The 12,018-nt window shown below is 38.6% G+C and overlaps 1 long non-coding RNA gene across 1 annotated transcript; it reads right to left on the minus strand.

The window, feature by feature from the left end:
- Nucleotides 1-7,238: 7,238 nt before the first annotated feature.
- Nucleotides 7,239-8,383, minus strand: LOC108415033. Its single transcript, XR_005130543.1, has 3 exons — nucleotides 8,290-8,383; nucleotides 7,682-7,725; nucleotides 7,239-7,590 (listed from the first exon to the last, which is right to left on the minus strand). It is a non-coding gene; the product is annotated as an uncharacterized LOC108415033 (long non-coding RNA).
- Between the last annotated feature and the right edge of the window lie 3,635 nt (nucleotides 8,384-12,018).

The following is a 12,018-nucleotide window of genomic DNA, read 5'->3' on the forward strand; positions in this document are numbered from 1 at the left end:
AATTTCACTGTGTATTGTCGAATTGTCCAAGAGAATTAGCTCTGAATTCCTTTAAAGATATATATATATATATATATATATATATATATATATATATATATATATATATATATATATATATAATGATATAGGCTAAGCAGTTTGATGAATAAGAATGAATCAGCATTACACATCTAAACTCAGAAGAAATGTGTGGGGTCACTGGTTTTGTATAGTAAATATAAAGAATACATTTGCGTTGAAGTCATTGTGACCCCTGGTTCCCATCACCACCACTGTAAAGACATCAGACATTTATCTGTAATGAACTCTACTGTGACTGTAGCTGTGGCCGTAAGGTAGTTGGTGCCTGTCGGGGCGGTAATCCTCGAACCCGGTGGTGGACACCCCAGGTGAGAGATGCCGTCAAGCTGAAGAAGGAGTCCTACCGGGCATGGTTGGCCTGTGGGACACCAGAGGCAGCTGGCAGGTATCGACAGGCCAAGCGATCTGCGGCTTCAGTTGTTGCCAAGGCAAAAACCCGTGTATGGGAGGAGTTTGGTGAGGCCTTGGAAACTGACTTTAAGTCGGCTCCGAAAAGATTCTGGCAAACCGTCAGGCGACTCAGAAGGGGAAAGCAGTGTGCCACTAGCACTGTATATAGTGGAGATGGTGTGCTGCTGACTTCGACTGAAGACGTCATTGGGCGGTGGAAGGAATACTTTGAGGACCTTCTCAATCCCACCGACACGTTCTCCAGTGAGGAGGCTGAGTCTGGGGACATGGGAATAGGCTTGTCCATTACTGAGGCCGAAGTCGCTAAGGTAGTTAAGAAGCTCCTTGGTGGCAAGGCTCCAGGGGTGGATGAGATCCGCCCTGAGTTCCTCAAGGCTCTGGATGTTGTGGGGCTGTCTTGGCTGACACGCCTTTTCAACATTGCGTGGACATCGGGGGCGGTGCCACTGGATTGGCAGACTGGGGTGGTGGTGCCTCTTTTTAAAAAAGGGGACCGGAGGGTGTGTTCCAACTACAGGGGAATTGTACTCCTCAGCCTCCCTGGCAAGGTCTATGCAGGGGTACTGGAGAAGAGAGTCCGGCTTATAGTCGAACCTCGGATCCAGGAGGAACAGTGCGGGTTCCGCCCTGGTCGTGGAACACTGGACCAACTCTTCACCCTCTCCAGGATTCTGGAGGGTTCATGGGAGTTTGCCCAACCAGTCCACATGTGCTTTGTGGATCTGGAGAAGGCATTTGACTGTGTTCCCCGGGGTAATCTGTGGGAGGTGCTTCGGGAGTACGGGGTACATGGCTCTTTGCTACGAGCCATTCAGGCCCTGTACAAACAAAGCTGGAGTTTGGTTCGCATAGCCGGCAGTAAGTCAGACTCGTTCCCAGTGAGAGTTGGACTCCGTCAGGGCTGCCCTTTGTCACCGATTCTATTCATAATTTTTATGGATAGAATTTCTAGGCGCAGTCAAGGGATGGAGGGTGTCCGGTTTGGTGACCTCAGGGTCACATCGCTGCTGTTTGCAGATGATGTGGTCCTATTGGGGACATCAGGCCGCGAACTTCAGCTTTCGCTGGATCGGTTTGCAGCCGAGTGTGAAGCGGCTGGGATGAGAATCAGTACCTCTAAATCCGAGACCATGGTTCTCAGGCGGAAAAGGGTGGAGAGCCCTCTCTGGGTCGGGGATAGGCTCTTGCCTCAAGTGGAGGAGTTCAAGTATCTCGGGGTCTTGTTCACGAGTGATGGTACAAGGGAGCGGGAGATTGACAGGCGGATTGGTGCTGGGTCAGCAGTGATGCGAGCTCTTTACCGGTCTGTTGTGGTAAAGAAAGAGCTGAGCCATAAGGCAAGGCTCTCGATTTACCGGTCGATCTACGTTCCCACCCTCACCTATGGTCATGAGCTTTGGGTAATGACCGAAAGAATAAGATCGCGAATACAAGCGGCCGAAATGAGTTTCCTCCGCAGGGTGTCTGGACTCTCCCTTAGAGATAGGGTTAGAAGTTCAGTCATCCGGGAAGGACTCGGAGTAGAGCCGCTGCTTCTTCACGTCGAGAGGAGCCAGCTGAGGTGGTTCGGGCATCTGGTTAGGATGCCTCCTGGACGCCTCCCTCGGGAGGTGTCACAGGCGAGTCCACCTGGGAGGAGACCCCGGGGAAGACCCAGGACACGCTGGCGCGACTATATCGCCCAGCTGGCCTGGGAGCGCCTCGGAATCCCCCTTGGAGAGCTGGTGGAAGTGGCTGGGGAAAGGGAGGTCTGGGCTTCATTGCTTAGGATGCTGCCCCCGCGACCCGAACCCCGGACAAGCGGAAGATAATGGATGGATGGATGGATGGAACTCTACTGTGTACATGCCAAATACTGGATCATCCAAAAAAAAAAACCTGTTTCAGTGAAATGAGAATGATGATGTACCTGGACTTGAAGCTCCTCTGAGTAATTGTGGTTGATGAATTGAGATGTTCTGCCTTGAAATGCATTGAGAGGAAAACGTGTTAGAAATTCATCCATGTGATAATAAATTATGTAATATATTGTTTCTGAATAAACTGACCACTGCAGCTCCCTCTCCTCCAGCTCCAGATATTCCACATTACACTCAAGCCCAGTGCCACTCCCATGACAACCACCAGCACAGACTGGCCATGATGATCATCTACCAAACATTACAGAATAATTTATAGCTCTGTGCAGAAAATGATAAATAAATATTCAGAACATATTTCTTAAACAGGTTACAATGTTTTCTAAAATCAGCTGAAAATGCCCTCTGTAGGTGTGTTGTCTGTAGAGGTTGTGTTATCACTTAGAAAATCAATAAATCACGAAATTTGACTGAAGATTTTCCAAACTTTTGCACACCTCTGTAAACAGTTCTCATCAACAAACAAAACTATAAAAAATATGAAAAATAGTTTATAGAAATATAATTCTGAAAAATGTAAATAAAACAGAAAGCAGTGATCGTTCGGGATTTAAGTAAAAACACCAGAAATCTGATATATACTGTTTTATCTTATCAATAATAATAATAATCAAATCAAATAATCAAAAACATCTTAAACAGAGCATAAAAGAGCCAAAATGTCCATCAGTGAATAATAAAAACAGTTTAAGAACAACAATTTAAATACGAATTTTAGGCTTTTCACCCTTCAACAAAGTATAATATCATCAAAAGACTCATCAAAAGAATGCAGATGATGTCTGTGCATAAACGGAAAAAAGCGGAATTCATGGAATTGCATGCGATAGCAAATTCGAGTCTGGTTCAGTTGGTGTCTTGAGTCCACACATGATTATAAAATAAATAAATACTACTAATAAATAAAGTTTATAATGTATAACATTAAGTATGCTTTTGTACTGTTTTTGGTGAATACAGATCAAACACAATTGACTAATCACTGTTTTATGTTTTGTTTTTTTGTTGTTGTTTTTCTTCAGCATTTTTACATATTGTCCCAACTGTTTGGGACCTGAATTTTGTGTTGCAAACTTACACATTAAATAAGAGCAAAAAGAGCAAAGAAACACTTACTCAGTTCTACTGATGTTCCATTCCCAATAATGATCTTCCCACAAGCAGCCACAGCGCAGTAGTAAGTTCCAGTGTGGTGCTGGTCGAGGATGTTCTTAGAGAACTCATACAGAGAGCAGCTTGTAGAAGAGCTGATCTTACACTGACGGCTGCTGCTGTTCTGATGAGTGTAAATGATTTCAGGAAAGGATTGTCCTGCAGCAGCTCTGAACCAGAGCACTCAGAGATCTGCTGCTCTGATCTCAGAGAGGACCGTGCACTGCAGAGTGACCGACTCTCCTGGAGAAACTGACCCCCGTACTGGAGTTTGGAGCACTGAGATGTTTAACAGCTCTGGAAAATAGCAGGACAGCGCGGTGTTGGAACAGCTTGAATATTGTGTTTTGAAATATATTTCTGTATGTATTAAGAGCTCTGAAAACATTAATACTATACAGATCTTACCTGTGACCGCTAAGAATGTAGCAGTAGAAAAGTTCATCGTTTTCTCTCCAGCCGCTGCACAGAAGTACATTCCTTCATCTCCTTTAGTGACACGTTCAATACTGAGAGAAACGCTTTGAGCTGTTCTTTCTATTTTAAATCTTGATCGGTCAAATTGAGCTGAAATTATTGAATCCCTAGCTTTAAACTTTGATCCCACTTCCAGTGGCACATGCTCCAGTCTTTGTTTGTACCACATATTAACATCTACATCTGAGTCACCTACAGGTGGGCAGTTGAGAGTGACCGTTTCACCAGGCGCTGCTGAGACGACCAACGGCTCTGAATTTCTCACTGCTTGAGCAGAATCTGTAAAACAAAGTTCAGTCTAAATAAATAAAAATCTAAATTAAATTTCAAGCATACTTACAGAAAAATGTGGTGTTTTGTAATTTTATGAACTTACATATTTTGTAGAGATAGAAGATGATAAGCCCAATCCTGTGTAGAGCCATCATCTACAAACACAGGCTTACTTCAGTAAAACTATTTGAAAGGAAATTAGAGGCTGAAGCTCGGCCTGTTTTCACTGCCTGGTTTCATATGTAAAACCTCATTGGCTGAAAACAGTCACGTTGTTTTTTTTGTTTTTTTTTTACTTCATTCATGACGTTGATTGGTCAGTAGATGTCCATTGGCCTTCTTTGAAAATGTATTATAATTAACAGTACTTTCAGTCCTGAAAGTCATATCCTGCTGACTTAGTCATTTGCAAAAGTTCAAGCACCCCTGGTCAAATGACATGTGTTGTTGATTTATTAAGTATAAATACGTTACACATCCTCTACTTCTGTAAATTTTAACACACAATTACTGTTTATTGAATTTAACATACTGAAAACAATAAGAAAATTCAAAGATTGGAATGCTTGAAGTGCAATACCTTTATGTATTTTTTTCAATATATATATATATATATATATATATATATATTTTTTTTTTTTTTTTTTACTTTTTACTCTTTTTTCATACTTTCAACAAGGTGTTGGAAACGTTCCTCTGAGATTTTGGTTGGTTATTTGAGTTCCTGTTGTCTTTCTATCATCTCGAATCAGTCTGCCCATTCTCCTCTGACCTCTCACATCAACAAGGCATTTTCTTCCACACAACTGCCGCTCACTGGATATTTCCTCTTTTTCTGACCGTTCTCTGTAAACCCTAGAGATGGTTGTGTGTGAAAATCCCAGTAGATCAGCAGTTTCTGAAATACTCAGACCAGCCCGTCTGGCACCAACAACCACTCCACGTTCAAAGTCACTTAAATCACATTTCTCCCCCATTCTGATGCTCGGTCTGCACTTCAGCAAGTTGTCTTGACCACCTCTACATGTCTAAATACATTGAGTTGTGGCCATGTGATTGGCTGATTGGCTATTTGTGTTAACAAGCAACTGAACCTAATAAAGTGGCCACAACTCAATGTATTTAGTGAGTGTATATGTACATTTTGTTTATATATACATTTCAAATTATGCCTAAGCTTATCAGCATATCAGCAAGAAAAAATTACAAATGAACAAATCTATATTTATGATGCACGTATTTATTTCAGTTACAAATTTGCTCAGTACTTCACACATGAAGATTAGTAAATAAGACCACGAGTAAAAACAAGGAGGAAAAGATGCAGAAAACTGCTCAGAAATATATACAGAAATATTCAGAAAAATATTGTGAAAAAACTCGGTGGAACTGTCCCAATCCTAGATGTGTTTATTATTAACCAAGCACAGGCATTAATTTCATGCATAGCAGAACACAGATCATAAACAATCAATGTAAGATCAAACAAACAGACTAATTTTTAAAAATGAATGAAACCAAAACTGTAAGAACTTCAGCGCTAATACATTGTTTAATATCAATAGATTATATCTTTATATCAAAATATTTGCACTAAAAACATTAAAAAACACTCATTAAAGAAACTTACAGGCAGACAGAATTATTGTTTCATATCAATCTAAAAGGCATGAAAACTCGTAATATTTTACAGTGTGTGAAAAAGTAATTTTATATATATTTTTTTTCATGTAATTTTAAAGAGCATTGGACATACAGTGTGATTAGTATGATAGGTTTGCATTTTCGTCTCAATATCACAAAGTTGCAGTTGTCTTCAGTTTCAACATGGGGAAAAAAGTTTGTTTGAAGTTTTGTTTAAAAAACAAATCATCACTTCACCATATCAGACATCATCGGTCAGAAGTCATGCCTCCGTTTGCCATGTGGAAGGGATTATATCTTTAACTCGTCTACAGCACTGAGTACACCAGTATAACAAAAATCTCCCCAAATCTTTAGATGTTTTATAAATGGTTTAACCTGAATTCAACAAAATGTCTATTAAATTCACCCTTTTTTTCTAGCTCTACACTGTTAAAAGTGGCTCATTAGATCTATTTAAAAACTCACTTCAGAAGGTAACAAGTACATTAACTAGTCTTAATCAGCCTACATACATATTTTAAATGATTGATTATTTAATGTATTTTTTAATTGATTAAAACTATTCAATTCATGTCACCACATGAAGTAATTTATTTAAGCAAATCTGGCAAGCCGGGTTTTATGGTGTACATTTGACCCTAATGCTAAAGCCAACTCTACCAATAGTCCAAATCCTAAACTCAAGCCAAAATCAACTGAGAATGAAATGACACCACATAGGTTCTTAATAACTCAAATCTATGTAGATAAACATCACAGTGCTTTATAAATAAGTAAGAAGTCTGATAAATTTTTTAATATGACAAACATTTGTTCAGGTATTATATATTCTTATACATTTGTGTACTTGCTAAAATTATACCATCATTGCAAAAACAGTAAATGTGCCAGACCATGTATTGAACATACTATAATAGAGTCAACCTGAGGAAAGAAGCGATTGCTTTCCTTAGTCTTAAGGACATGACATGATAAAATAATAAATAATAAATAATTCTGGTTTAATAGGCTTGGCATCCATTGCTTTACAGTTTGAGTCCTCTCTGTTATTACCAGAAATATTGTATTATATACTGTTATTCACAATATTTATGTTAGTTATGTTATTATGGTAAATACTGTTATTCACATTATTTTGTCACTTGATATAATGTATTATTATGTATTATTTTATACACTTTACCATGAATAATTTCAAGTAATTTCATTACAGCTACTATAAAATAGCAAGTTATTTAAAAAAGTGCATCTATTTAGAGAAAAAACATATTCACTCTTTTTTAAACAAACTGCTAATCAAAGCACAGCACTTCACTGTAGATCCTGGCAAACATCAATAAAAACAGCAAACACCCTCACAGTCCAAAATCAAGAGAAATCATAAACATCACTAAACTAACCTGGAGATCATGTGCAGCTCTGAATATCCCAGTAAAATAAAAACATCCCCAAACTTCACTACTGCTCACTACAGGAAAGAGATCTAGCGATGAGATCGATGAGCTTTAGCATTAGAGCTTCTCACTTGAGAGTAAACAATGTCTTCAGGCTGTTCTCTCTTCACTCGTCCAGGTTTGGCTTTGTTCTCTTTGAAATGGATGGGAGCGTAATTCAGACTCTCAGCAGTCTGTGAGGAAGAACACAGAAGGTTAAGTAAGTTCTGTGTGGGTTAAACAGTATCAGCATCTTCTGAAAGTGGTACAGATCACAGGTGTTACCTGACTGGTTGTGTTCTCTGCTGATGAACCTTGTAGTTTTTTCTCTGTGGTGGAAAAAAGAATATTGAGCACCATGTTTAGTTCAGGCAACATTTTTTATTCACCAAGTTGACATTTGCAGCACTTTCACTACATTTACATTCATAGTTAGTTTGCACAAGCACACTAAACATATTTACATTACATATCTAAATGTTACTACAGTCTGTTAAAGTGTTATATTCCAGACTACTTTGTTCAGCTGAAGAAACTTCATGGGAAACACCTAAAACCTCTTACAACTCATCATTTGGTGGTCAATCAATTTTGTATGTAACTCATGAACTCTTTTTAATATTTTATATCAGGATAATTTAATATAATCTATGGTAATATTATGTCTTTTTAGTTAGTACAAAATGTTTGTTTGGTCTAAGGTGCACTCATTTTCTCCTGTTTGTAATTGTGCTGTTTATATATATATATATATATATATATATATATGTATATGTGTGTGTGTGTGTGTGTGTGTGTGTGTGTGTGTGTGTGTGTGTGTGTGTGTGTGTGTGTGTATGTGTGTGTGTATATATGTGTATATAAAATCACCAACTGTCAAATTCTCCACTCACCACTGCCGTGGTCACTGTTTCTCCTCTTAAAGATTATAATGGTTTCAGCAGAGATCACAACCACACACACTCCCAAAGCTGCTCCCAGAAAGATTACAACAGGATCCACAGGCCCCACTGAAATAAATAAATAAACAAATCAACAAATACATATCTACATAAATACATTAAAATTTGCTTAGAAAAGTTTACATTTATTTAAACTGAATTTAAATTTAAGTTTACATAATTTTTTTGCTTACATTTTAAAGAACATAAGCTACCTTACACACCCTGAACAAAAATGTTTCATTCATTTGATAAAACAGCTGCTTTTTACTCTTATATACATGAAGATTATTTAGATATTGTTACATTATGACTCCCACTCACAATATTTTAGCTCTGTACTTTAAATTTAACTGAGTAAGATTTTATTTAAGTACTCATACTTTCATATCAGTAGTTTCTCTGTTCTTGTTCCCCCTCAGAAAACACACGTATAAAAAAGTAATGAAGCAAATTGTTTTCTCAACAGTAAATGTGTTGTTGCTAAGCAAAAGCTCAATACTACATTAGAATAAATGTAAATAAATATGGATACAGTACAAAGTAAGTATTTCAAGTTTTCAACATAATATTTGGTGTCTTGTGAGCTAGTTAAAAAATATAGGGTAATGCATTAATTTGTGCAAATTTGCTGTTGCTGACTTAATTTAAAGAAGCGCTGAATTGATTTCAATTACAGATTCAATTATTATTTGTGTTTATTCCACTATTACAACTTTTTTGCGTGAATAAACACATCTTGCATAACTTGATTTAAACATATTTATTCTTAAAACTTTTGCAAATACTGAATGCAAAAAAAGTTCTCCTTTGGAATGATAGCAGGGTTAAATACTTATAAAGCTGGCATGCAATATAATTACCTCAGTCAATAAAGTGAAAGAACATCACTTCTAATATCTACATCCATCACACAAGTCACCAATGACCAATAACTTTAAAATTCTTAAATATTACTTACTCAGTTGAACTGATGCTTGATTGCTAACAATGATTTTCCCACAAGCGGCCACCGCGCAGTAGTAAGTTCCAGCATCAGAGAGGCTGAAGTTGTTCTTGGAGAAGCTGTACACAGAGCTGTGTGTAGAAGAGCTGATCTCACACTGACGGCTGCTGCTGTTCTGATGAGCGTAAATGATTTCAGGAAAGGATTGTCCTGCAGCAGCTCTGAACCAGAGCACTCGGAGTTCAGCTGCTCCAGTCTTAGAGTGGACCATGCACTGCTGAGTGACCGACTCTCCTGGAGAAACTGAACTCCATGCTGGAGTTTGGACAACTGATACATTTAACTGAGATTGAGCTGGTCAAGAAAATAAAAACATTGCAAAAGTCTATATTAATATTTTTGACACAGGCATGTGGTTTATATGATAATGAAGAGTAAAATCATAATATCATCACCTGCCATGGCTAAAAATGTGCCAGTAGAAAATGTAATGGTTTCCTTTCCGTGTCCACAGAAGTACATTCCTTCATCATCTTTAGTAGTTTGGTTAATAGTCAGAGAAAAATTCTTGTTTATTTTGAATCTGATTTTTAAGTCTGATGAAAGAGTGGGGCCTTTAGTGTGTAACTTCACTGCCACTTCCTGAGGTTCCTGTCCTGATCTTTGTTTGTACCAAACCCAATTTCTTTGAGGAAACTTTTCCACAAATTTGCAGTGTAGAGTAACAGGTTCACCAGGCTCAGCTGAGACAAATGATGCCTCAGAAAGATCCACAGTTTGAGCAGAACCTACAAGATACAATATATACAATCAGATCAGAGCTAAACTGATAAAAACAATAGCTAATAACATTTTAACAAGCACAGTTAAAAACAAAATCTAAGAATTAAGAGTTATTGATGACAGAAGATCTTATAAGAAGCTCATGAACGTACCTGTTATGTAGAGACATAAGATTAGAATCCGTATCTGAGCCATCACCGTAAAAGAATCCTATCGTCATTGAAGTAAATTTAAGAGGTTGCAACTGACAAAAGCACCAGGTTAGCATGCTGGGTATGTGAGTGTAACCTCATTGGCTGGAAAGAGTCACGGCTTTTTTTTCTTTTTTTTTCTGACTGCTTCATGAATTCACATTTGTCCTTCAGAAGTCTTTTGATCTTTTGGTCCTCTTTCATGTATTTTTACGTCTCATGATTAATTGTTATGATTCCATAAACATGAAATATACCCATATGTTCTATTATGCCTTAATATAGCAGTTTCTGTGAAAAGTTTCTTCTATAAAACTCTAAAGACCCAGTAATACACATTCAATAATAAGAAAGAATGTGCTTGTAGGCCCAGTAAACAACAAAAAAGACTGAAGGAATCTTTCACACAGTCGCTCTGCTAGATCTGATGCAATCATCAACTTATCTGTAACCAAGTAGAAATAGATAGAGAAAATATATTGGTTAGTTACAAATATGCTAGAGAGAGAGCCGGTCCTGAGCTCAGATACTGCTAGAAACTAAAGCCCAAGTTGATAGGTAGGTGGGAAGGAAAGCATTAGTTGGGTGTCATCAACATAGCAGTGGTAAGAGAAACCGTGAGAGGATATTGTGTCACCAAGAAAACGAGTGTGAAGTGAAAGGAGAGTAAGACCCAGCCCAGGACACCAGCGGAGAGCCTGCATGGAGAGAATGTGGACCCTATTCCTGTTACCTGATAAGGCCACGCCCCCAGAGAGCACGTCCGCATGGAGCCAGTGATTCCAAGGTCGGTGAAGACAACCAGTCTTGAGTAGTTCTACACTAATTACATATATAAACCCATTTACAATAGAGCTGTGCCCTGTTCACACACACCAAAAATAAAGCTGTGCCCTGTTCACACACACCAAAAATAAAGCTGTGCCCTGTTCACACACACCAAAAATAAAGTTGTGCCCTGTTCACACACACCAAAAATAAAGCTGTGCCCTGTTCACACAAACCAAAAATAGAGCTGTGCCCTGATCACACACACGAAAAATAAAGCTGTGCCCTGTTCACACACACCAAAAATAAAGCTGTGCCCTGTTCACACACACCAAGAATAAAGCTGTGCCCTGTTCACATACACCAAAAACAAAGCTGTGCCCTGTTCACACACACCAAAAATAAAGCTGTGCCCTGTTCACACACACCAAAAATAAAGCTGTGCCCTGTTCACACACACACCAAAAATAAAGGTGTGCCCTGTTCACACACACCAAAAATAAAGCTGTGCCCTGTTCACACATACCAAAAATAAAGCTATGCCCTGTTCACACACACACCAAAAATAAAGCTGTGCCCTGTTCACACACACCAAAAATAAAGCTGTGCCCTGTTCACAGACACCAAAATAAAGCTGTGCCCTGTTCACACACACCAAAAATAAAGCTGTGTCCTGTTCACACACACCAAAAATAAAGCTGTGCCCTGTTCACACAGACCAAAAATAAAGCTGTGCCCTGTTCACACAGACCAAAAATAAAGCTGTGCCCTGTTCACACACACCAAAAATAGAGCTGTGCCCTGTTCAGACACACCAAAAATAAAGCTGTGCCCTGATCACACACACGAAAAATAAAGCTGTGCCTTGTTCACACACACCAAAAATAAAGCTGTGCCCTGTTCACACAGACCAAAAATAAAGCTGTACCCTGTTCACACACACACCAAAAATAGAGCTGTGCCCTGTTCAGACACACCAAAAATAAAGCTGTG

The sequence above is a fragment of the Pygocentrus nattereri genome, chromosome 8 (genome assembly GCF_015220715.1).
Source record: "Pygocentrus nattereri isolate fPygNat1 chromosome 8, fPygNat1.pri, whole genome shotgun sequence".
In the NCBI taxonomy this organism is placed as follows: domain Eukaryota; kingdom Metazoa; phylum Chordata; class Actinopteri; order Characiformes; family Serrasalmidae; genus Pygocentrus; species Pygocentrus nattereri.